Raw genomic sequence first — 27,189 nt, forward strand, 5'->3', positions numbered from 1 at the left:
TAACACGAGCGGGTTTTACTCAAAAAATACATGCTTGGTACATTCATCTGTAACAAGGCGGGCACCCTTCAGAACATCCTTATAATAATTCTCGGGCTTACGATGCTCTTTCCCCGGCGGTGGCCCGTCCTTCACAAGCTTCTCCGCATCCAGCTTGCCCCAGTGCACCTTAGAATGGGCAAGGGCCCTACGGGCACCTTCAATGCAGACGGAGCGCTTGATGTCTTCAAGCCTCGGACTGGCCTCCACCAGCCACTGCACAAGCCCGAAATAGCTCCTAGGCAGAGCCTTTCCAGGCCACAACCGAACTAGGAGGCCCTTCATGGCCTGTTCAGCCGCCTTGTGGAGCTCGACCAGTTGCTTCAGCTGGTCGCTCGGGGGCACGGGGTGTACGGCCTCAGCGTATTGAGACCAGAACACCTTCTCTGTTGAGATGCCCTCCTCGGCTCGATAGAATGCGGCGGCATCGGATACACTTTGGGGAAGATCTGCGAACGCTCCTGGAGAGCTCCAGATTTGGGTAAGTAACAGGTAACTCACGTTTATGTGTTTTCTTTGCATAAAGAATGCCTTACCCACCGCAATCTTCTTCGCCTCATCCAACTCCTGGAGGGTCTTCTGGGATTCGTCCTTGGCAGATTTGGCATTTTCAATAGCCACCGCAAGCTCGGACGCTTGCGTCTTCGAGTCATGCTCCAAACTCTCATGTTTTTCCATGAGAGCCTGAAGCTCTTGCCGCACCTTGCCAACCTCGGCCTCATACTTCGCCCGCTCGGTGCGCTCCAAGGCCGAATTCTTCTTGGCCTCGGCCAGCGCTTGCTTAAGGGTCGCCACCTCAAACGTGGCCCCTACAATAGCCACAATAATCTTGTCATTTTTCGCAATTGCACCTTTTTTATATATATACTTTCAACAAGGTATTTCTTACCTTCATTGTCCTCGAGCTACTTCTTGGCACGCTCGAGCTCTTGCTCGGACCTTTCGAGGTCCTGCTTTAGCGCGTCCACTTCCGCAGTCAGTGCGGTGGACGCAAGCAGGGTAGCCTGCACATGCATATTGACTCATTTTTGTTAGACTCCTGCGAATTCTATTTGATCCTCTATTCGGCTTTTCTTCCCGAACGCCAAACAGAGCATCAGGGGCTACTGTCTATGTGGTACTATTATTTACACATTCTTTACTTACCACAAAGCCTATTAAAAGGCTTGTACAAGCTTCATTCAGTCCGCTTTTGGCGGACTGAACCTTCTGGATCACCGCACTCATAATAGTGCGGTGCCCCTCATCGATGGAGGCACCTTGGAGGACCTCCAACATATTATCCGGCGCCTCCGGTTGGACGGAGGTCACCGGCACGGTAGGCATGCTCCTCTTGGAAGGAGGTCGCCCGCCGGACTCTGGAACCTTTGAAGATTCCGGAGCTATGTCCGGCCTTCAGCCGGACTTCGAGCCCTGGGGGGTTTCCTCCCCTTTACTCCTGGAGTGCGGGAGGTCGCCTTGCGGCGCCTCCAGGACCACCTCCTCCCTGCTAGGAACCTCTTGGGACAACACTTCGGTGTCGCCCGTAGGGCGGGGGGAGGAAGCCATCGGAAGCGAGTTCACCTCCGACGAGTCCAGTGAGCCGCTCGACGACGCGTCGAGACGGTCTTTGGGTGGGCTGCATAAACACATTTGACATAAGGGAAAGCTGTGCAACAAACAAATACTATGAGTCACTCCGGTATCCGGATACTTACGATTTCGCTAGGGGCTTGGCCCTGGGCAGCCACTCCTCTTCGTCATCGTCAGCGTCGGTGGAGCAGTCCGGAGGAAGGGTTTTCCCCTTCTTGGACCCTCCGGCATCCTCAGAGAGGGCGGCCTTCCTTTTCTTCTCTCCTCCTGCTGGAAGGGGAGAGGTCTCTTCTTCTTCCACATCGTCCTCACAAGAGGAAGGCGCTTCGGGACTGTCGTATGACGAATCCGACACCTCCTAGCGCCAGGCACTCCTTCGAGTCCCCGTGGCCTTCTTGGTCTTCTTCTCCGGCACCATGTAGGGTGCCGGAACCAGCAGCTTCGCCAAATGGGTGTCCGCTGGGCCTTCGGGGAAAGGAGACGGACAGTTGATCTGTGCGGATGTCACCTCCCAATCCTATCAAAGATAAGGGAACTCAGATCCCGCATAGAGTCAAACAATGAAAAACTGATACCCTGTAAAAGGACAAAAACAGCTTACCGCATGAGCGTGATGCTGAGTACTGAATCCGCGATCCTCGGCGGCGGATGCGGGAGCCTCGGCGCCCTTGAAAAGCATCCTCCAGGCATCTTCGTACGTCGTGTCGAAGAGCCTGTTAAGAGTTTGATGCCGCGCCGGGTCGAACTCCCAAAGGTTGAAGGCCCGTCGTTGACACGGGAGGATGAGGCGGACGAGCATAACCTGGACTACGTTGACGAGCTTGAGCTTCTTGTCCACTAGGGTTTGGATGCATGTTTGGAGTCCGGTCAGCTCTCCTTTTTTACCCCAAGATAGGCCTATCTCCTTCCGGAACTCAGGGGGTGCGACCCATTCGGCATCGCGCGGCTCGGTGATGTAAAACCACCCTGATTGCCACCCCATCAGGGTCTCCACAAAGGAGCCCTCGAGCCACAGGACGTTGGCCATCTTGCCAACCATGGAGCCGCCGCACTCTGCCTGGCTGCCGCGCACCACCTTCGGCTTGACGTTGAAGGTCTTTAGCCATAAGCAGAAATGGGGGCGGATGCGGAGAAAAGCCTCGCACACGACGATAAACGCCGAGATGTTGAGGACGAAGTTCGGGGCCAGATCGTGGAAATCCAGGCCATAGTAGAACATGAGCCCCCAGACAAATGGATGCAGAGGGAAGCCCAGTCCGCGAGGAAATGGGGGAGAAACACCACCCTCTCATGGGGCCTGGGAGTGGGGATGAGCTGCCCCTTTTCGAGGAGCCGGTGCGCGATGTCGCTGGCTAGATATCCGGCCTTCCTTAGCCTTTTTATGTGTCCCTCCATGACGGAGGAGACCATCCACTTGCCTCCTGCTCCGGACATGACTAGAGAAGGTTGAGGTGGTAGTGCGGACTTGGGCGCTGGAGCTCGAGTGCGCAAGAATGGATAGGCAGAGGAGGAAGAAGGCATGGGTGAAAAGGTGGATCCTTATCCCCTTATATAGGTGGACGCGATTATGTGTCCCCACCAGCCTGGTAAAACTTTCTTATCTCCAAGCACCGTAATCAAAGGCGTGGTTGGGTTACCCACACCCGTATTGATGAGGATCCCAGAATAAAGGGACACGATCTCTGCTTTGACAAGATGTGCCAAGAAAACCGCCTCGCATAACGCGCTGAGGTGGGATAATGAAACGATTTGGATAAAGGCTTGGCCGTGGCGTGTCGCACCATGGAATACGTCAGCAGATTAGATTTGTGTTAATATTATTATTCTCTCTATGGCAATATGTGGAAACTTATTTTGCAGAGCCGGACACTATCTTTGTGTTCAAAATCTTCTATGGAGTACTTGGAGGAGGAACCCGCCTTGCAATGCCGAAGACAATCTGCGTGCCGAACTCGTCGTCATTGAAGCCTGGTTCAGGGGCTACTGAGGGAGTCCTGGATTAGGGGGTGTTCGGATAGCCGAACTATACCCTCAAGCCGGACTCCTGGACTATGAAGATACAAGATTGAAGACTCCGTCCCATGTCCGGAAGGGACTTTCCTTAGTGTGGAAGGCAAGCTTGGTGATACGGATGTTCAGATCTCCTACCATTGTAACTGACTTTATGTAACCCTAACCCTCTCTGGTGTCTATATAAACCGGATGGTTTTAGTCTGTAGGACAACATACACATCAACAATCATACCATAGGCTAGCTTCTAGGGTTTAGCCTCTCTGATCTCGTGGTAGATCAACTCTTGTACTACCCATATCATCAATATTAATCAAGCAGGATGTAGGGTTTTACCTCCATCGAGAGGGCCCGAACCTGGGTAAAACTTCGTGTCCCCTGCCTCCTGTTACCATCCGGCCTAGACGCACAGTTCGGGACCCCCTACCCGAGATCCGCCGGTTTTGACACCGACATCTAGGGTTACACAAGGTCGGTTACAAAGGAGGAGATATACATATCTGTATTGCCTAGCTTGCCTTCCACGCCAAGTAGAGTCCCATCTGGACATGAGACGAAGTCTTCAATCTTGTATCTTCATAGTCTAACAGTCCAGCCAAAGGATATAGTCCGGCTGTCCAGAGACCCCCTAATCCAGTACTCCCTCACCACTCATGAAAAGAATACCTTAATTAATTAGCCGTGCAACGACCTGAACCCAGCAGATAGACAAGCGTGATGCCGCGGCACCCTGAGACAGCAGGGTCGAGGAGCAAAGCTTAGTGCGGCTACTGCCTGAAGTTCAACCTCCACTATCCCGCCATCGACCCCGATGGATGTGCTTGAATCACGCCACCGCCGACCTTGATGGTTGAGCTCCTCCTATCTCCCGCCGCAGACCGAGGATTGACCTCCTATGACGCCGCCACCGCCCACTGACCGAGGATTGACCTCTTGTCCGGTAGCCGCTGCCTACGCCGCCGCCGCCATCTCTATATGCAGAGCGGCTGTTTTTTTACGGATATCCATGGAGCGGCTGTTTACACGGTATCTCACCGTAACTCAGTTATGTGGACAAGTTAGTACATCACATACAGTTATGTAACAGCAACCATGTCTAACCTACGTTGTCATCTCACACGGTTTGGTGCGGACATCGTGTATGTCATTGTAATACCCAACACAAACGACATGTACAAACAGTGTGTCATATACTACATATATATAGTGCCATTAGTAGTTCCCGACCGTTAGCTTATCTCGAAAGTTTCCCCATTAGCCCCAAATCCCTACATAGCCTCCAAATTCCCTCGCGTGGCACTGACATTGGGCAAATGCGGATGAGTGGTGCCGATAGTTTCAGAAGGCAGGTGTACTACGGATCCGAATCATCCTGTCAGGTTCCAATATATCCCGATCTTTTTTAGCATGTCCAAAGTATAGATCCTTGCTGAATCTGTCCTGAATGACCCCCCACCCCCAAGGAAAGCGATCTGCCACCGGATCCGGAGCTTGACTCCAGACTCCCGCAACACGAGTTTGACTCCGAGTTTTGCACCATTGAGAAGTACCAAAAGCTGAGTTGTGTGCATGGGCACACTCAAGCTCGACGTGTATGCACGGAGGGATTCAACATTGGCAGGTGGTTTCTCAGTTGCCCCTTAGAGGTTAGTGCTAATTAAGTTCATGATTTTACTCCAGTTAATGCCACCTCTCATCCAGAATACTATTTACCATTGGTAGGGATATGAGGCTTGTGCCTTTGTTAACTGGCTGGATGAAGAATGGCATGGTAGGGCTCGGAGTGTTATCACCAAGCTCGTAGAAGATAACGTAAAGCTGAAGAAGAAACTGGCTGATCTGGAATGTACAATGAGTACGATGAAGGAAGAAAGAATCAATCACAGGCAATAGATGAAAGCAAGAGACAAGAAGGAACTAGCATGTGTTGTCACCATCTTCATCGTCCCCGGAAGGTCGCACTACACACTGGCACACACTCTGTAGCCATGTCGAGAGATAGCGAGGACGATAGTTCGGCTAGTAGTCTGGCGCCCGATGATAGGTCAACATCGAAATCATCCTGATCGTCTTCCATGAGTCCAGCGTAGAGCCCAGACCTCGATTATATCCATTTCATGGAAGGGATGCCACCTCCGGAGTCGTCAGACGACAACCAGACGGATGAGGACCCATCGGAGGACGAAGAAGAGGATGATGACGATGATGAGGAGGAATGGTCGAACGAGGAGGAGGAAGACGACGACAACAACGACGATGACGATGGCGGTGGCGATGAAAAGCCAACGGTCAGCGGCAAGAAGCATCCTCGCCAAGACGATGTCACGGGGCCATCCAACAAGAACAACAACAAGAAGAAGGACTAAATTAAGCAGAATGTATATATCTCTGTTTATCCTGTCAATGTCATCACAGACGGTTAGTAACATGTATTCGACAGAGATCTTCTACATTATCGCTAACAGGTTGGTTTGTCGAACTGTGTCCCCTGACCAGCACACAATTCACAAAAAAAGACCAAATGGGCTATTTATAATGATCGCACACAATTCTACCGACCTGTTTGCCGGGTATCACACACATCTTGTTACGCCGAATCATTTGTGTTCACCTCACTCATCGGAAACGGTTCATCGAGTCAACTATGTGCCGTATATCGCACACACCTTGATCTGGCTGCCCGTTTCTGTTGTTTTGTCTCATCACCTTGATCTGACTAAATTAAGCAGAATGTATATATCTCTGTACACGCAACTATAATGAACCGTGTTTGATGTATCATCCATCGCAAACGCTTTGCATCATTTCTGACGGTTTTCATACAACACCATTTGTGATTATTGCATCGCACATAGTTTCTCAAAGGATCTCTGATCGTAGTGTCGCGTTAGCAGCATCCTGCAGTAGTGCACAACAAGTCTTAGTTGTCTAAACTAAGGAAAACAAAGGGTACAAAATTATTTCAGCTACTAGAGCAAAACCTTTTGTATCAATTATGAAGACTCACTCCCATCCACACATATCACACACACAACTACTACATCTACTGTAAGTATCCAAGTGCAAAAGACGGGGATCGTAGGACATACCTTCACAGTTGCGAACTTACACACTTCTCTTCCTTACTCTTGCATTCCTCATTATCCTGGCATAGATCAACTCCTCTGAAAAAAAAATGCCAATGATCTCCAAGTGGCTAAATAAGAAAAAGAGCAAAGAAAAGCTTACTCTATTTTTGTTTTGGTTTTTGGGTTTTTGAAAGATAACTTGCAACCAAAAAATCGCGAAGGCAAAAGCAAACTAAAAAGCAGAGTGTTGGAACAAACCAACACGAGTGTTTTGAAGCTCCTCGAGCTTAAGTATAACCTCATTACAATTTATTCAAATACGGTCACATCTTGATGTAGAATTGGTGATAACCTCCCCAAGCTTAGGATTTTGCAAGCCCAAACCAGCGAGATCATTGCTGCGGTAGGTCAAGAGCCCACTCTTGGCCCATGTTGGAGAAGTTCATGTTCATGTAGGCGGACATGCTCCTCAGGGATGATGCGAGGTTGCTCGTATCATCAATAGAGCCCTGGAGGTTGATAAGGTCCGCGTAGGTGGTGTAGTCTTGTTGGGGCTGCTCCTCCTCTTCGTCGGTGGCGAGTTCTTCTTCATCTACTTGTTCAGGTTCTGACCCTTCTTGGTCAAAAGCTGCATCTCCTTCCTATGCAGCATAATGCAATTGTCCATTCTCAATGGAGAAATGATTATTCATAGGTGTGGGTAATAAGTACACACTACAAAAAAGACACTTCCGTGATGATACATGTTTGTCACAGTAGGTCATGTTTTCTGTCATGCATGTACATCCATGACAATTTTATGACAGAATCAAGATAGTCATACTTGTGCTGTCGTAGAAGTGTTCCATGACATTACCAAAATTATCATCACGGAAGTGTCCACTTCCATGACAATAAATTGCGCGTCATAGAAGTGCTTTCATCAAGGGTGACCGACACGTGGCATCGACCGTAACGAGTCGCCATTAAGCTATCGGGTCCGGTTTTGGATCCGATAACCCGTTAAGAACCCAGACCAATGGGGATTTTCCACGTGTAAAATTTTCATTGGACGGAGGAAACACGTGTTGGCTCAACGTTCGGACAGAGGTCATCCACTCATTGGACAGGAGGCGCCTATGATACGTCTACACGTGGCACGACCCAACAAAGGCCCATTCCGGTGAACAGGCCGGCCCAGCTAAAGGCCCACCATGTTTTTCAAACACTAGTGGGCTGCCCGTTAACATCCCGATGTGTTTTGGGCCAAATTACGGCCCATATCGGATCAGACCCGTTAACAGGCCACTGTTCTTTTGGGCCCATTCTAAGACAGGTTTGTATTTCAGCCTGTTAAATGCCTGTTCGACGTGTTTTTGTTCACTGTTGCACAAAATAATATGTATATATTGTTAGTGATTTTTGATGCAGGATTTATATATTTTCAAAGGGAAATTAATTATACAAAGTCAAGATTCAATTAGCATGGCACATGAGTGGCAAGCTACCCACTCACGTACTTGCATGAAGTCATGGTGCAACTAACAAACATGCATGCACGTGATAACACATAGCTTTGACCTTGACTTTATATGTATACACTATGTATACGTATTCGAGTATCTCAGCCGGCCGGCAAGCACGCGCATATACGTACATGAAATATATACGTGCTAATGGAGGGCAAACTACAAACACGTATGAGGCTGGCAAGTTGAATCAGTACTTGGCAAGTAAATATTCAGCCGCAACAAATAATCCACAAGCATCGAAATTGGAAAGAAAAGGAGCCGACCTCTAGGAATTGTCATTGAAAGGCATGTGAGGCACAAACAAGGTACAAAATACATTTTGTGCTGGTATGCAAGGCAAGAAAAGAAACACATCGGAAAGGAGGACTTAAGATGGAAGGAAGTGCATAAAATAGAAGGTATTATTCTTTCTAATCAAGTAAGCCATGCGTGCCACGCCCAGCTCGTTACCCGCCCAAAGGGCCACCTATATATAATGGGGAGAACCCACGAGACTAGCTGGGGGCGAGAGGTGAACGTAGTCAAGGTCAAGAGCTAGCTAGCATAGCCGACACAAGAACGAACACAGCCGAGGAGACGACGACGCGTCTGCTACCGCATTTGCAAACCAAGCACCAGGAGTGATGAGACCAAGTGGAAGAGACGCCGGCCACGGCGGCGGCCTTCCCAGGGCGAGCATGCAGGCGCCCTAGGACATGAAGAAACGGGAGCAGACAAAGCCCCGTTGACTAATTTTATTTGCCACTGTGTATTTCATGTGTCAGGTACCACACATCCAGCCAGACCTCATGAAGGCAACCGAGAGAGGGACGTGCCAAGGAGGCATCGTCGACCAAGCGAAGGAGCCACCGCAACGAAGGAAGACCCAAGAGGTGCGCGCCCATGGCGGCGGCGTTGAGAAGATCGGGACGGAGATGCCACCAGCAAGAGATGACGTCTGCAGCTGCGGCAGCGGTGCGGCCGATCAGACGACGCCCTCATCTTTTTGTTCGTTTCTTTGTCTCAATGTTTTATCAGGTTTCATGGGAGACTCTCGCACCCTCGACAAGACGCACCTGTGGTGGCAGCATCGGAAGAGACCGCAGAAAAAGAAGGCGAGAGAACTGACGCACGTAGCCGGCGGAGACAAGGCACACACCAGGGGAGAAAACTACGGACAAACACAGACGCGTCCGTGGCGGTAGCGTCGAGAAGATGATGATGAAGATGGCTGAGGGGGTCCTGGACTAAGTGTCCTCTGGCGTTCGGCCTGCTATCCACGGGCCGGACTGAAGGGCTGTGAAGACATGAAGGCCGAAGACTACACCATGTACGGATTAGACTTTACTTGGTGTGGAAGGCAAGCTTGGCGACCGAAGATTCCTTCTTATGTAACTGACTCCTTGTAAACCCTAGATCCCTTCGGTGTGTATATAAACCAAAGGGGATAGTCCGGAAAGAACACACATATACTCATTACCATACCCACATAGGCTAGACTTCTAGGGTTTAGCCATTACGATCTCGTGGTAGATCAACTCTTGTAACACCCATATTCATCAATATCAATCAAGCAGGATGTAGGGTATTACCTCCATAGAGAGGGCCCGAACCTGGGTAAATATTGCGTTCCCTGTCTCATGTTAGCATCGATCCTAGGCGCACAGTTCGGGACCCCCTACCCGAGATCCGCCAGTTTTGACACCGACGTTGGTGCTTTCATTGAGAGTTCCACTATGTCGTCAGCAAAGGGCTCGATGGCCCCTTCGACCGTTAGTAATGGCGTTGTCTAGGGAGAAACCTTCCTCCCCGGACAGATCTTCGTATTCGGCGGCTTCGTACTGCGGGCCTACTCGCTTGGCCATTTGGAGCAGATCAACAACTACGCCCCTGGCCATCAGGCCAGATTCGGAAGCTTGAACCACGCCGCGGATGTCCGTGGAGACTTTATCTTCGAGGGACTTGAGCCCACGGTGATCGCTTCCCCTCATCCCGCTGAACGTGACTTAAATCATTCATCAGATCACACCCAGGAGATGGTTCCTGCGGCTGCAACGACCTTAGAGCTGAAGCAGATCGAGCCATCTGAGGCCTCAGAGTCCGCGATGTTGGAACCGCACATGGATTCGACGCCCAGCAATATTCTCTTTAACGGAACATCGGACTCGTCTCTGGCTATAAGTTCCGGACTGTGTACGCCTGCGGACACCGAGCTAGATCGGTTATCAATCTTCGAGGTCAGCGCCGTTGACGTTTTCTAGCACTCGCCTTTGGGTGACGTGCTAAAATCATTAAAGAATCTGTCCTTGGAGAAGGACTCCCAGCTGAACTATGTCCTGTTTGAGCTAGAGACGGATGATGAGGAATTTTGCTTGCCACCCGCCACCCACTTCATAGCCACCGTCGACGACTTAACTGACGTGCTTGACTATCGCTCCGAAGACATCGATGGTATGGACGTCGATGCTGACAAGGAGCAAGGCCAAGACCCGCCATTCACTGGACGTTGGACGGCTACCTCTTTGTACGACATGTACATGGTTGATACAGCTAAAGGATCTGGTGACGACAAAGAAGAGCCGGATGCGAACAAAACCTCCGAGACACAATCCAAGCGTCGGCGGCCCAAACGCCACCCTAAGCCCGGTCGCTCAAAAGACGGCAACACTGGCACCGGAGAAAATACTACTACGGGCGATGCCGAAAACAATAAAGACCCTATCGGGGCTACATCCGAGCAGGAACATGACATCAGGCAAGACAACCTTGACGAACAGACCATAGAAGATGATCTGGAGGATGATAGTTACATCCACCCTCCGAGGAGGAAACAAGCCTCGGCAATGAAGATTTCATCGTGCCTGAGGATCCTCTTGAGCAGGAGCACTTTAAGCTTCAGCTCATAGCAATGGCAAGGAGCCTGAAAAAGAAACAACGACAGCTTCAAGCTGAACAAGACCTGCTTGTCGACAGATGGACCGACGTCCTGACAGCCGAGGAACACGGCCTCAACCGCCCAGCCAAGAGCTACCCGAAACATAGACTGTTACCTCAATTCGATGAGGAGGTGCCGGAGCACATATCTCCCTCGCATAGTACGGACCGACCACCACATGGTCGAGACAGGACGACTGAACGGCCACACCGCGGTCGGGATAAAGCTACAACTCGGGCCGAACAGCCGAACGCCCCACCACCCAGCCAAAGTAAGGATGGAAGAGTCCGGAGTCATATGTACGACCTCCGACAGACTCTAGACAACGGAGTAGGACACACAAGATCGATCTACGGATCACGAGGACGTGCCTCGAAGCACGATGATGGCTACCTATTAGGACGTGACAAACCTAACCACGCTTCGGCCGAACGGCGCAGACGAACTCCATCTGAGCTCCGCCACGATGCGGCCCGATATAGAGCCCCGCGCACCCGCTCTACTTCATAGATGAAGTACTGGATCATGAATTCCCTGAGGGGTTCAAGCCCTTCAATATCGAATCATACGACGGCACAACTGATCCGGCAGTATGGATAGAGGATTTCATCCTCCACATCCACATGGCCCGAGGAAACGCCCTCCACGCCATTAAGTACCTCCCATTAAAACTCAAAGGACCAGCTCGGCACTGGTTAAATAGCCTGCCTGAGAACTCCATCGGCAGCTGGGAGGACTTGGAAGAGGCTTTCCATGACAACTTCCAAGGAACTTATGTCCGGCCACCAGATATCGATGACCTAAGCCACATGGTCCAACAACCTGAAGAATCAGCCAGAAAATTCTAGACTAGGTTCCTAACCAAAAAGAACTAGATCGTTGACTGTCCGAATGCCAAAGCCCTAGCAGCCTTCAAACATTACATCCATGATGAATGGCTAGCACGCCACCTTGGACAAGAAAAACCGAAGTCAATGGCAGCCCTAACGGCACTCATGACCCGCTTTTGCGTAGGCGAGGACAGCTGGCTGGCTTGTAGCAAAAACACAGCCAGCGAGGCAGACCCCATTGAGGCCAAGAACAGCACCAGCAAGCTCCGGTGCAACAGACAAAAACGCAGAAGCAATGGTGGCAACACCGAGGACACCATAGTCCACGCCGGATTCAGTGGCTCCAAGTCCGGCCGACGGAAGAAACCCTACAAAAGAAATAATGAAGGACCTTCTAGCTTGGACCGCATACTCGACCGTCCGTGCCAAATTCATGGCACCTCGGATAAGAAAGCCAATCATACCAACAGGGATTATTGGGTCTTCAAGCAGGATGGCAAGTTAAATGCCAAAAACAAAGAAAAGGGTTCACAATGTGGGGACGAGGACAAAGAGCCCCGGCAACCGAACACTGGGGGACAGAAGAATTCCCCCCCAAGTCAAACCGGTGAACATGATATACACCACACACATCCCCAAAAAGGAGCACAAACGAGCACTTAGGCACGTCTATCGCGGTAGAGCCAGTCGCCCCAAAGTTCAATCCGTGGTCGTCATTTCCGATCACCTTCAATCGACGAGATCACCCGACTAGCATCCGCCACGGCGGCTCAGCCGCACTGGTCCTTGACCCAATCATCGACGGATTCCACCTAACACGAGTCCTGATGGATGGCGGAAGCAGCCTCAACCTGCTGTACCAGGATACAGTACAGAAGATGGGCATTAATCCCTCATGAATCAGGTGTAGAGGCCCGCTGTACGGGCTCAATCGCGCTGCAAGTGGTCTTCGGTTCTCCTGACAACTTCCGAAGCGAAGAGTTAATATTCGATATTGTCCCCTTCCGCAGCGGCTACCATGCACTGCTCAGACGAACCACGTTTGCTAGATTCAACGCAGTACCACACTATGCTTATCTCAAGCTCAAGATGCCCGGTCCACGTGGCGTCATAACAGTCAATGGCAATACGGAAAGCTCCCTCCGAATAGAGGAGCAGACTGCCCCCCTAGCAGCTGAAGCACAAAGCGGCCTTCTCAAGAAGCATTATAACCCAGCTGCCAAGCCCCTGGACACCATCAAGCGGGTCCGGACCACACTGCAACAGCACATCGCAGCTCGTCAAGAGCTCGACTAGCAATTCGGCCTCCGTCCCAGCCCTAATAAGGTAGTGGAATTCGTACCACGCATACACAATTACGCATTCAAAATTCCATGGACATCAACGGAGGCATGAAATAACTCGAGGTATACAATCCGGCCAGACCGATCCCGGGCACACATACTTTTACTTCTTTTTCTTGTTTCAGGCACACTTTTCCGCGGGCCTGATGTCAAGTCCTTTAGAAGGACCGAAATACAACGGAGGCAAGCAACACAGGTGTGTAGGGTAACCCTTATACGTTCTTCTTGACGTTATTCATACTTATTTCTCAGGACCCGCACGCTGCACCCTATTGATGCCAGCATATTAAATGGCCAGATACTTCTCGCACCATCTGTACAAGATACGCCTTGATGTATCCATCCAGTTATAATAAAATGGTTCGTGGCCCAGTTCCTGTGGTTTTCGCTTCTTACTTCGTTTTTATTCTAGATCTGCTTATTTGCTGCATCGACACTATTTTACGTTTAATATTCGTTAGGGGCTACCCGTCGCCCCATAATACAGCAGCACAGTCTGAACACTTTTTATATGTGTCGGGCACCCCGAATTTAGCATTATATGCATTGGCTCCGAATCATGTCTTTGGTCAATAGTTGGGTTGCCCGGCTCCTGTGCTTGCTACCCTGCGTTCCGCCCCATCGGCTAGGGTAGTAAAGGGAGAACTACTGTGATTGTGCCCTGGTGTTGACCAGATGAGCACCTCAGTAGAGAAAGCCGAAAACTGACTGTCATGATGTGGCGAGGGCCGGTCAGCTACTCGAGGGTTACAAATCGCTGGAAATTTTTTTCGCGTTATGCGAGAGATCGGAACTTCCCGTTCATATGCTGACAGTACTCTGGATTAAACTAGGGGCTGCACCCATGCTTTATTATAAAAATCCTATGGCTAAGTTAGGGCGTTAAAGCCATAATGTCCCATTGCATTGTTCGTTGCGCTAAACAAGTCCTTCAAGGACCATGTAATTGGATCAAGATTGTTTAGATTCCATCCCGAACACCTCTGTACTACCTACCTGAGGGCAGAAGCTGACGACTGGCCAACCCTCAGATTACACATGACACGGCCGCACAGGAGGAAACAATTCAAAGCATAATAAAATTAGTTTACAAAAACTGGCTTTGTTCCCATAATACAAGACAAAGGCAACAAGAATACATTTATTCAAATATAATGTCCTGCGAAGATTGTGCTACTACAAGTCGAGACCCTTCTACAACATCCTCAAAATATCGCTTGGGTGTGTGGTGCTCCTTGTCCTCCAGCGGCCCGCTGGCGACTTCAATAGCGTTCATCTTCGCCCACCACATCTTGCAGCGATCGAAGGCCATACGGGCACCTTCAATACAGATGGAGCGCTTGATAACGTCCAGCCGAGGACAGGCTTCCAGCATCTGCCTCACGCGTCTGAAATAGCTACTAGGCATAGGTTTGGCTGGCCACAGCCGGATTATCACATCCTTAATGGCTAGTTCGGCCACCCTATGCAGCTGCACCAGCTGTTTCAGCTGATCGGTGAAGGACACGGGATGCTCTGGTGCCGCATACTGCGACCGGAAGAGCCTCTCCAAAGAACCCCGTCCTTCGGCTCGATAGAACTCCACGGCATCTGATACACTGCGTGGCAAATCCACAAAAGCCCCTAGGGAACTCCGAACCCGGGTTAGTAAAAGGTACTGCTTCTCCGCATACTTGCTTTACATCTTAAATACATTATCCGTTGTGATCTTCTTAGCCTCTTGGATCTCCTGGAGGGCGGCATGGGCCTCATTCCGTGCGGTCTCCATGCCCTGACGAGCCTTGGCGAGTTCGGTCCCTCGAACCGATGCGTCATGCCCCAAGGTCTCGCATTTTTTCACCGCATCCTGGAGCTCCTGCTGGACTTCTTTGACCCGGGCGTTTAGCATTTTACGGGTGGCTTGCTGCTAGACAACCTGCTCTTCGGCCTCGCCCAGGGCCTTCCTCAGGGCCTCGACCTCGGTCACGGCTTCTGCACATATCACAATATCGCTGTCAATATACAACGCTTATCCTTTCCCGAACATATAGCAAGTCGTTCCTCACCTTGCTTCTCCTGGAGCCAAACTTTAACCTCGCCGAGCTCGTTCTCGGTCCGCTCCAGCCTCCGCAGCAGAATGTGAGGTCGCGGCCAACAGGGACGCCTACTCATCGATACATATCCAGTCAGCCTCTTATACTTAAGGATTGATCCCCTGTCCAGTTCCCCTCGCTGAACACCGTATGGCGTCTCAGGGGCTACGGACTATACGGGTTTTTTCTCTTTCTTACCTCGAAACCTGTTAACAAGCTGCCGCATGCTTCATTCAATCCGCTATTGGTGGACTGAACCTTCTCAATCACCGCACCCATAAGGATACGATGCTCGTCGACGACGGAGGCGCTTTGTAGCGCCCCCATCAGGTCATCTGGCGCTCCTGGAATGACAGGAGCCACCGGTGGAGGCGACGCACCCCCTCCTTCAAAGGGGGCTGCTCGCCCGACTCCGGATCCATATTGGTCTCCGGAATCGTATTCTGCTGAGGGTCGAACTGGATACGGCCCTCTTTGCCAGTCTCCATGGGGATTGACTCCCCTTTGTGTCCAATAGTGGAGGTCCCGCCTTGTGGCGCCTCCTGGACGACGTCCTGGGCTCCTCCCTTCGGAGCGGTCCTCCAATATAACACTTCGGTGTCATCCCTGGCCCCAGGGGAGTAAGCAGGCGGTGGCGACATGCTCGCCATCTCCGACGGAGCCAACGAACCTCCAGATGAGGATCGTTGGATAAGGTCACGGGCCAGACTGCAATAGTATGGATTAACCATGTTAGAATAATAAAAAGAAAGGGCTGGATATGCGCATAAATAAGCCATGTCACTTACAATGCGGCTTGGGGCCTAGTACGGGGGTGACGTTCCGGACTACTATTAGCATCCCACGCGGTGTGGACCACTGGTGCAGCCTTCCCCTTTTTGGGTGCTCGCGCCTCCACATGTCTCGAGGCCACCCTTTCCTTCTTCTTCTCCTCGGGAGGAGGGTTGTTTTCCTCCTCCCCCTCCTCTTCCTCGTCATTGTCCTAAGGGACAAAGGAATGGGCCTCGTCATCTTCGGATGCCGCGTCCAAACTGCCCTTGCGACAGGGGCCGCTCTTGGCCCCTTGGCTTTCTTCTTGGCCTTCTTCTCCGGCGCTGTGTACGGCGCTGGCACTAGGATCTTCGCCAGGTGCGGGATGACTGGTTCTTCAGACAATGGAGCCAGACACTGGATCAGCTTGGCCCTCTCCACCCAGTCCTAAGGAAGCAACACTAAAGTCTCGGACATGATCCTAGAAACATTTAAGTCGGGAGTACATCAAAAGTAACATACCTCACTGGCGGGGCGGTTACAATTATGACCACGGTCTGAGTACGTACGTGGCCAGTGGCCTCTCGTTGCCCTTAAAGAGCAACTTCGAGGCTCCTTTGTGAGAAGTATCGAAGAGCCTTTTTAGTGTCTGGTGCTTCATCGAATTGAATTCCCATAAAGGGCGGCTGCGGCGCTGGCATGGAAGAATCCGGCGGATTAGCATCAATTGGATAACCTGTATGAGCTTGATGTCCTCGGTCATCATGCTTTGAACACGCGTCTGCAGCGCTATTAGCTCGTCAGGTGCACACCAGTCCAGACTCTTCTCCACCCAGGAGGTGAGTCGCATGGGAGCGCTGGAGCAGAATTCGGCAGCAGCGGCACAGGTGGTGCCGCGAGGTTCTGTAGTATAGAACCACTCCTTCTGCCATTCCTTTACTGTCTCAACAAAGCTGCCTTTGGGCCACGAGACATTGGATAGCTTGCTCACCATGGCCCCTCCACACTCTGCATGTTGTCCCTCCACCACCTTTGGCTTCATGCTGAATACTTTGAGCCACAACCCGAAGTGGGGATGGACGCGGAGGAAGGCCTCGCACACAAGGATGAACGCCAAGATGTTGAGGAAGGAATTCGGGGACAGGTCATGGAAATCTATCCCGTCATAGTACATCAGCCCGCGGGCGAAAGGGTGGAGTGGAAACCCTAGCCCACGGGAGAAATGGGGGACGAATACCACCCTCTTTGTGGGCTCCAGCATGGGGACGACTTGTTCCTCAGCTGGCAGACGATGGGCAATCTCCTTCGCCAAATATCCGGCCGCCCGAAGCTTTGTAATGTCCTCCTCCTTAACGGAGGAGACCATCCACTTGCCCTGACCACTAGATCCAGACATGGTTGCTTGAGTGGAAAGGAGATAAGAACTCGGGCACTAGAGCTTGAGATCGGAAAGGCAGAGACGGAGAGAGGGTGTGAGGAAAGGAGGGATGAATCCTTATCCCCTTATAAAGGCAGCAAATATTAAACGCCTCCTCACTCGCCTTAGAATTAGCCTGTTCCCTAGGGTTGTATAAACGGCACAGTTGAGTTACCCATGCCCGCATTGATGAGAATTCCGCAATAAGGGGACACGATCTCTGTTTTGACAAGACTTCCAGTAGCAACCACGCCTAGTAGCGTCGATTGGCTGAAGAAAAACGGTTCGAAATTATAACCGGACAAACATGATGTCGTGTTGAAAAAAGGGCTGTCAACATATTAGATTTGTGCAAATATTATATTCTCTCTGCGGTTGTGTATGGTGTATGTAACATGTCAGGATACTATCATTACATCCGAAGACTATCTTGGAGTTTGGAGAAAAGGGGAACCTGCCTTGCAATTCCGAAGACAATTTGCATGCCGGACTCCTTGTCATTGAAAGCCAGGTTAAGGGGCTACTGAGGGAGTCCTCAACTAAGGGGTCCTCGGGTGTCTGGCCTGTTATCCACGGGCCGGACTAATGGGCTGTGAAGACATGAAGGCCGAAGACTGCACCGTGTCCAGATTAGACTTTACTTGGCATGAAAGGCAAGCTTGGCGACCAAAGATTCCTTCTTATGTAACCGACTCCTTGTAAACCCTAGATCCCTTCGGTGTCGATATAAACCGAAGGCGATAGTCTGGAAAGAACAACGCATATACTCATTACCATACCCACATAGGCTAGACTTCTAGGGTATAGCCATTACAATCTCGTGGTAGATCAACTCTTGTAACACCCATATTCATCAATATCAATCAAGCAGGACGTAGGGTATTACCTCCATAGAGAGGGCCCGAACCTGGGTAAACATTGTGTTCCCTGTCTCCTGTTACCATCGATCCTAGACGCATAGTTCGGGACCCCCTACCTGAGATCCGTCGGTTTTGACACCGACAATGGCATCTTATCCAGAAGACGTCGGAGGCAGCCGCCGGAGACGAAGCGCACATAAGGAGGAGAAGCAGATGCGCTCGGGGTGGTAGTGTCGAGGATGAGACGTGCCCATGGTGGCAGTGTCATGGAGATCGGATAAACGTTGGACGTGCTTACGTGCCGGCCATGGAAATACGTGTGGGGGAAGAAAGCAATCTAACCATATGATAATATTCTTCTTCTATGTGTTATCTTCTTATTTTGCAGGATACACACATGGCAGGCAACCCACGCGGAGCATGTACAAGACGCACGCAGCACCACATCTCGCTAGGGCAAGATACGCGCCCTGGCGGCGGCATAGAGGAGAAGAAGACGCGTCGAGCAGTGATGCGGCAGCCGCGACATATAGATGAGGAGGACCTGCTCCAAGCAAGAAACCGAGCATTGAGGGCGCATGCACCATCTGCAACGACGCTGCAATAGTATTTCTTTTTCTATGTGTTATCAACTATTTTGTAGAATGGCCTTCAGAAAGCATGCCCAGCAGAAATGGCCGCGGACGATACAATGCTCTTCCCGTACCAGGAGTAGTTGAGGCAGCGGACAATGCGCCCAACGGGGGTGGCCGCGGACAAAGGAGCACTCTTCTTGTACAAGGTGTCATTGAGGCGGTGGACAACGAGCCCGATGAAGGTGGTCGTGGACAAAGCATCGCTCTTCTATGTAATTGAGACAATGGATGATGCTGTCGGTCCAGGAGACTACATCGACACCACCAGGCTCATCGCCAACATCATCGACTCGGTGCCGTGGAGGATCGCGACGTGGAGCTCGCAAGGACGATGCATGTCGCCTTGATGATCAATCTTCGTCATCAAGACGGAACCATGGACGACGGAGGCGTGGAGCTCGCGAGGATGTTGCCGCCATGCCATGGAGGATGGAGGCGCGGAGTTCGCTAAGACAATGCTGATTACCAACATCGTCAACCTTGTGCCACGGAGGATGTCGAAATGGGGCCCGCCAGGATGACGCCCGTTGTCTTCGTCATCAAACAGGCGCCATGGAGGATGGAGGTATAGAGCTCCCAAGGATATCGCCACCATGTTGCGGAGGATGACGACACGGAGCTCGCCAAGACGATGCCCATCATCAACATCATCAAGCCAGCGCCGCGTAGGACAGAGGCATGGAGCTAGTGGGACAATGCCACGATGTCTACCTCGTCAAGCTGGAGCCTGCAACCTGGAGCCCATGAAGATGACACACGCCCTTGGTGCTTCCCGCAACACGGAGCACGCGATATGAAGAAGATGGTGCTACGCGATGACATGTATTCACCGACCCTTACCACGATCCTGCGATGTGTTTCCTTTGTTTTGGCGGACCACCGAATACGGCTTCCAGCTGAGACGAGGTGCATTCTTCATGGCATACAAGTTTCGGCGTACAGGCAGTGTGCTCCTTGTCTTAGCAGACCACTGAGTACGGCGTCTAGCTAGGACGAGGCATTGACCACTCCCTTCCATGATGTCACCTTTATTCGGCACCGCAATGCCTTGCCCTTGTCTTGGTGGACCACCGAATACGGAGTCCAGACAAGACGAGGTGCACCCTTCATTGCATCAGGTGTCGTTTGTCGGGCGGGTGGCGTGATCCTTGTCTTAGCAGACCACCGAATATATCATCTAGCTGAGACGGGGCATCAACCACACCCCTCCATGATGTTACCTTTCTTCAACCCCGCGACGTGATTCTTGTTTTGGCGGACCACCGAATACGGCATCTAGCAAAGACGAGGCATCAACCACACCCCTCTAATATGTTACTTTCCATGGTCTCATGAGGCAGAGTCTATGTCTTCAAAGACTGTCGTACTCTCAGCCTCTAGTCGAGACGAGGCACCAACAACACTTGCAATGCCGATGCGAGCGTCCCTTGGTTTTACACCGATGTCGGTCTCCACAAAATAATACTCCCGCGAGCCAACCCCTTGTACCCCGACGAAGCCGCTATATCGTCAAGACGTTCGAGTCAAGTACGTTCCATGCTACTCCAACACCGACTACATGAACGCTATCAAGACCGACAAGGTGCGACGGCGAGGGCGGACATGGCTAGCACAAAGCCATGTTTTGTGCGGCACGTGTACCGACGAGGACACGGGCTTTGTCGCCACCCACACCATACACTCACACCATCGTCATCATGCATGGAGAACGCGAAGCGAAGACGATGAAGATGACCACACGGCTTAATCGGAGGTATCTCGCGGAGCAACCCGCGGGAGTAATTAACCGGGAACGAGGAGACCACACATCGCCATAGTCAGGAAGGCCGCGCTAGTCGGCCACGGAGCGCAACCATTTTTATGGGATCTTGTAATTTTGTTCATCCAAAGAGATAAATGAAATACTTGTTTCCCGTATCAATTTTCTTTGTGTACTACGGTACACTGGCATGCCCGCATTTTTCTTTTTCCTCGGGGAATGAGAGAAATCCACACTCCTCTTCCCTTCTCACGAAGGGCTTATAAGATTTTTCATGTGTCAAACAATGCCCGTTAACCAGTTCGTCCCGATAATAGTTTCGGCCTGTTAGTGGCCCGTGGTACATCTGGGACGCTGTCGGCCCGGTTTAACTTTAGGACCTTTAACGCCCATGCATAAATTGGGCTATTTCTAGCACGATGTAACTTTAGGCCTCTTAACGGCCCGTAGACTTCGTGGATAAATTTCAGCACTGCAGGCCTATCGGCCTGTTAATGGCCCGTGGAACAGTAGGGCCTAATTACAACCTGCGTTGAATCAGGCCTGCTTACAACCCATCTGATTAGGGCCCATGACACTTTTGGGTCTATGGCCTGCGTGGATACACTACAAGAAATATGTCAACTTGTGACCACCACTATTGGTCACTGAATGGTCACTGTTTTCAATTTGTGACCTTTTTGTGACCAAAAACATAAGGTCAAAAGCTGGTCGTCGTTAACTGACTATAGCGACCTTTCTTTTGGAATGGTCGTAGACGTTTATGACCAAAAAAAGATCGTAGATTTAACGACCAATTATTTTGGTCACTGGCAATCCGACCACACCACGTCAGATCCACCGTGGCAAGCTGACGTGGCAGAATTACGACCAAATGAAAAGTTTGTAAAATAGAATCAGCCCGGTCCATTTCATCCGTCTACATGGGCCAAGCCCAATAATTAGGCCCGTTTAATTTATTTTTTCTCTTTATTTTGCTTATGTGCATGGGCCTGGCCCAATAATTTGGCCTTTTATTTTCTGGGAATGGAGCCTTTTTCTGGTGAATTTTTTATAGTCCACTATTGTTTTGGGCCACAGCCTTTTTAGTCTAGTTCGAATTTGGGCATTGGCCTTTTTATTTTCTGTTATGCACCCTTTTATAAATTTTTTTCTTACAGTCATTTCTTTTTTTAGGCCCAAGCCTTTTTGGTCTAATTCTTGTTTGGGCCTTGGCCTTTTTAGAGCCCAGGTTCTCATTTTGCATAACTATAAATAGAAAGGCCCAGGTGCACAAGTGATCCACAAGCCCAGGTGCACAAGTGATCCACATAACTTCACAGAAAATAAACAAAATGATCCACAAGTGATCCAGGTTCACAAGATCACATAACTTCACAGAAAGGCCCAGGTGCACAAGTGATCACATAACTTCACAAGATCCATGTGCTCTAGTTTAAACAGCAAAATGCAACAAAATTCAACAGCTCTCAGCTCAGCTCCTAGGTTCACAGGTTCAAAATGCAACAACTACCTTAGCTGAAAGACAAAGAGGTTCACAGCACAACCATCAAACTACCTTAGCTCCAAAGAGAGCCATCAAGTGGGCTAACTTCTCTTCCTGTTCTAGAGACTTCTTGCGCAGCAGCTCAAGTTCCTTGTCGCGTGCAGCTTCAGATTCTTCCGCCTTCATCTTAATTGCCGCCAATTATTCTTGCACCAGTTCAGCTTGAAGCTCGGACCTCTCCAGCTTCTGCTCAAGGTCACGAACATGAGCAGCCACTTCAGCAGTTGCTTTGCGGGAGTTGTTCCTAGATGACTGGAGCCCAACATTCGTGAGGAATGTGCTTTGCTTGACAGATTTCAACAACACTTCCTCGACAATTTGAACAGTAGACTTTGGCTCTTCACCTTCTGGTACCGGCGCGTCCTTCATTTTTTCCATCTCAAGCTAGCATATGGAGGAAAATGATAGGCATTAGTGGAGAAACCAAACCAGCACACAAATGGATTATTTGAAGTAACCAAACCAGCACACAAAATCTATACAAGAAGATAATGACTAGTGACCTGGAGACATGGAATTGGATCAATATGATCACTTCATTAAGCCTAGAATGGTGGTTCTATATAAGATGGCTTCCCGACTAACATTCAGATCAAATTTCATCATGTCATAAAAATGCAACAAATAGCTATAGCAAGTTCTGATATCTTTGTTGAACTAGCAAACAACATCAAAGCATGGAACACAACGTGTGTGAATCAAACAGCATGGAACTATCTCCATTAAGCTGTTCTGATATCTTCATTAAGCCTAGCATGGAACTATAAGCATGGAATTATCAAGAAGCATCAAAGCATGTAACTGGCTCCGAATCAAACAGCATCAAATCATCAAAGCATCAAACAGCATCAAAGCTGGCTGTGAATCAAACAGGGCATGGACAAAGCATGGAGTGACTTACTATAGCAGTCTTGACTGGCTCCGAAAACGCGTGCTTCTTGCTGTTGTGGGTGGCCTTAAACAAGTCAATCGCAGACAGCTCCTCACCCTTACGCTCTTCTTTCTGAAATTTTTTTCAACAAAAATCAAAATGTTATTCAGCAAGAATCAGAAATGTTATTCAACGAGGATCAAACAGTAAGGTCTCTAGAGAAAAGTTCTCACAGTGAAAAAATGTGTGCTTTGTAGTGCCTGGAACCAGTTCTCTAATTGTACACGACTTTTTCTCGATTCATCTTGTTCGACACACAGGTTTCCTACAAAAAAGCATACTGTCAGCATGATCTAGCACTAGCATATCATGTGTAGAACATAAAGCATAAAAAAAGCAGAGGCAAACCTTGTGTCTTGGGGTAGACCACATCTCCACCAGAGCTTGCCATTCACCAACCATCAGATCAGGTACCAGAGGCTTAATGCTAATTTTATTTGGGGCTACGGTATCAAAATACTTTTTCTTGATCTGATGGCGTCTGTTCTTTGAATTTTTCTGTAGAATATCTTTGCACGCGGTCTTGATGGTCTCTGAGTCCGTGTTCATCTCAAAATTTGCCTACCAAGACAGAAAACAAGGTAGGAACAATATTAGTGATCATGCATAGGTGTAACAGAAAATAGATAGCACATTAACTATGAAACAAGTAGCTTACAGCAACTTTCCCAATGTAGTTCTCCAATAGACTAGCATTTTTTTGTATAGCTTGAAGTGAGGAAGAACCGGAAGATGGCTTCTCGCAACGAGTCCACATTCAGAAGCAAGCTTTGCTGACTGCAGAGGCTTCTCTGGACGCTTCTTCCCTTCGGCAATTTGGATAGGCACCTTGCTACCAAGCGACTTGGTGATCCTCTCTAGCCCTTTGCCCTTTCTATGTCTAGTCTTGGTAGTCATTGCATCTGAAAATGAAATTGATCTCATAAATTAGAATAGAAATCGATAAATGCAGGAATCGACAAAAGCATACATGATCATTCCATTTGGAAAATGCACTAGTAAAAGAAAGCATTGCAAAGGTCAACTTGCCTGATTGAAGCACAAGCTGTCGTTCTTCTTCATTGATGACAGCATTCCTGTCAATAGAAGGTGCAACAGGGCTGAGGTTTGTGTGAACAGTGCCTGCTTCATCAATGCAGATGGTTCCTCCTTCATCTAGGCAGACAGTGCCACTTCCATCCATGCTGAGAGTGGTTCCTACATCCATGGGCGGCAACTCATCACCCATTTGCACAAGGTCTCAGAGTCCATGTGCAGCAGACTTTCCTGATGGTCCATCGCAGTCGCCATCTTTGCTTTCTGCCTTGTGACTCTATCAAGGGCAGGTTCATCAGGTTCCAGGATCCTCTTTTTTTGTTCTAGAGCTGGGGCCATCACCCTTCCTGGAGGCATTGCAGCAGATGTTTTCGAGCTCTTCTTCTTCTTGCTATCTATCTTCTTAACACCAGGCCTCTTCTTCCTAGATTCCTTCAGTGCCTCGTATAAACAACACGGAAAAAAGCATTAGATCACAAGAGAAATATGTGAGCACAAGGAATAACATAGCATAAAAGAACCCCAGCCCTCCAAGCAAGACAGAGTTTGCACCTTAACATTCTTGTTCACTACAATATCATCCACTTCCTCTCCATCAATAAGTTCATCCTACTTAGGATTGTACTCTGGGTCATCATTGATTACTCCACTACCTTCTTACTCCACTACCTTCTTGAACCTCATCACTTCTACCTTCTTGTACACCATTTGTTTTCCTAATCATCGATGCTATTGCACCGATGCCACGGGACTGGAACATCCGATTGTTCCTCATGATATTTCTAGCCCTAACCTTCTCGTACTCGGTGAGAGGATCTTCTTTGCATGATAAAGGAAATGTAACTATTAGGTGAATGTTTGGAATGCATGGACAGACAGCCAAACATATCTTATGAAATTTTATTATCATTTAATCCTAGTTATTCAGGTAAGGAAGACTAATAGCACACAGGCACAATTAAGCCAGCTTATTCAGATTGCAGCAATACATTTCACTTAGCATATTAAGACACAGATTTTATGAAACTGACAGTATAACCAGAAGGAGCAAGTTGCATACCAACGGTTGGCCTCAGGTTTGACCTTTTCATCCCTGCCATGGATGATCTTGAGGTGGTGCTTGCAAAATAGAATAAACTACAATCAGATACAACAGGGATAAAGTAAAATGATGCACTTGTATCAATAAAGGAAAGCATTTGGACCATCATGCACATACATGTAATACATGTGAAACAAACTTGATGGACCAACAATACGGTGATCTAGTGTTATTAATTAAGAAAACATGTAAGTGCACTAAGCAAGCATGCATGTACACTAGTAGCAAGCAAGCAAAGTGCATAAGTGCTACTAATACAAGCAAGCAAGCAAGCAAAGTGCTACTGATAGAAACAAGCAAGCGAAGTGCTACTGATAGAAACAAGCAAGCAATGAAGGAAAATGAAGAGAAGGAAGCAAGTACTACTGATACAAACCCTAATTAATAAGCAAGCAAGTAGATTCTTCTCCAAGTGCTAGTGATACAAGCAAGTAATGCTGATGGAAACCCTAATTAAGCATGTATGCCAGCAATCAACATGTATGCTAGCAAGCAAGAAACATGAACTAGTGAATTGGTGTCATGTACACATGCTTAGACAGTCTGACAGCAAGCTAGACGAGTATATCATGAGGACCTTCAAAACAACTAGATGTTGCCACTGGTAAAGCATGAAACAACTATACTTGCAGCAGTACAAAAGAAGATGAAAAAACTATACTCAACTATTGATTATGCTGCCTCTACACACCAAAAGTGTCTACAGACTAGATGACACAAGTTAAGACATTTTTACAATTAGAATAAACCTTGTATATTACAGCAATCAAAATTATCTAGCACCATCTAGTATATATTAAAACTAGTCATACTGCCTTAACACACCAAGAATTCCAATACCACAATAAGTACTAAGCATTCCCGTGTTCACTGGAAAGAACAACACAAACTTCATGCACATATCATGAAAGAAGAACACTGCTACAAACCTAGTAGTGCTACTGATAGCAAAGTGCTAAAAGCAATCCAGTACATGTTCATACTAACCATAGTTGCAAGCAAGCAAAGTGCATAATACAAGCAAGCAAGCATGGAAAGTGCTACTGATAGAAACAAGCATAGTGCTACTTACAGTAACAAGCAAACAAGGAAGGAAATTAAAGGGCAACAAACAAGAAAGTACTGTTGATACAAACAAACAAGCAAGTAGCTTCTTTTCCAAGTGGTGTTGGAAACCTAATTCACCATCTATCCTAGCTGAGTAATTGAACCATACACAAGCAAGTACTGATACAAGCACCATGAACCAGACATCATCCACTTCATCATCCCCTAAAATCATCCACTTCCCCATCCATCCCCGTCCCCTAAAATCATGAACCCTAAACCATGAAGCGGACCAAACGAACCACCAGGAGGTCCTAACCCTAACCCCATGAACCCAATGAACCCTAACCCCATGAACTAGAGGGAGATCATCCCCATGCAACAATAAACATGAACCCTAACCCCACGAACAAGGACCTACCAAACCACCAGGAGATCCTAACCCTAGAATATCCTAACCCATGGGGGGGATCTACCAGAGGGGAGATGGATCGACGAGAGGGGAGGTGGATCCACTAGAGGAGGGGAGATGGATCAAGGGGAGAAGTACCTAGTGGGAGATGATGTTGACGATGCAGCGGTGGTCGTCGTCGATCGCGCCGTCGTCGATGTAGCCGGCGTCGTCGTTGATGTAGAGTATGTGGTCGCCGTCGTCGTCGATGTAGTCGTAGATGTCGTGATGAAGCCGCCGTCGTGGAGGGGAGAGGGGAGGGGGGATTCGTCGTCGTCGATGTAGTCGATGTAGCC

Source organism: Triticum aestivum, chromosome 1A (genome assembly GCF_018294505.1).
Source record: "Triticum aestivum cultivar Chinese Spring chromosome 1A, IWGSC CS RefSeq v2.1, whole genome shotgun sequence".
NCBI lineage: Eukaryota > Viridiplantae > Streptophyta > Magnoliopsida > Poales > Poaceae > Triticum > Triticum aestivum.